Raw genomic sequence first — 1,085 nt, 5'->3', positions numbered from 1 at the left:
TGCCTTTCAAAGATAAGCATTTAGAAGTTAAATTATTCAGTCTACAGCAACAGGTTCTGTAGAGAGTTTGTGCTTCATATAGCTGCTTCCTCTGGCAAGATCCTGCCTGATATTTAGTAAACCAGTCACATATTCCAATCTACCTTGCTCACTTGAAGGCAAATGATAACATCCTGTCTGTCTTAGGTGGATAATGGATGTGACTATATATGCTTATACTCGTGGTTGTGCACAATAAAAATTTTCATGTGTCCCTAATGATTTATCTTTACTAGACAAATTTACATTGTTGTGCTTTCTAAATTCCCTGGCCAGGACTTGCATCTATGCCAGTCACCTGCAATGCCTGGTATCCACATGACCGGCTTCTCTAGTGTCATCCTGCTGTAAATTGTGGAAATAATGGAAATAATTTCAAACTACTTCCTTAGAAAATATTACAAATCTGGCCTACTGTTTTCAATTGCTATAGCAACTGATATTATTCCTCCTGTAGAGAAGTAACTTTATTCTTGTTTTGTCTTACCTTTCCCCAGAACACTCTTATTAAATTCATATAAGCATCCCTCTGTAACAGGCTGATTAAAAGAGAACTGCATTTCATCCTGAGCTCATGTGCAAATATTTCCTCAGTTAACACATCTCTCCATTCCCAGTAGGATTAGATCATTGCACGTCTAATATTTCATAAGAATTTGCTGCTGGTTTGATAAATTGAAAAGATGGCATCTTCTTTACCACAAAGTTCTTTGCCCCACCAAAAAAAAAAAAAAAAAAAAGGCCATAGTGTAATAAATAATAAATATACAGTACGGCTTCCTAAGACAGATTCCAAGAATTTTATGTACTGTAATTTAATCCTTAGAAAACCAGAGGATATTAAATGAACTAAACTGTCTTAGCCAGAAATCTCTGATTTGGGCTGCTCTTTGATGTTTATATCTGAAAGTCTTTGATGTCTTAAAATTGTTTCAGAAATTAGAAAAAAATCTTGACTTTGTAAATCATTTCATGATTACATAAATGACAATATGATGATGAATGGCACAGAATTTACAAAAATGAATCATTTATCTGAATATTAA

Source organism: Hirundo rustica, unplaced genomic scaffold (assembly GCF_015227805.2).
Source record: "Hirundo rustica isolate bHirRus1 unplaced genomic scaffold, bHirRus1.pri.v3 unplaced_BUSCO_395792at7742, whole genome shotgun sequence".
Lineage (NCBI taxonomy): Eukaryota > Metazoa > Chordata > Aves > Passeriformes > Hirundinidae > Hirundo > Hirundo rustica.
This window is presented reverse-complemented; position numbering follows the sequence as displayed.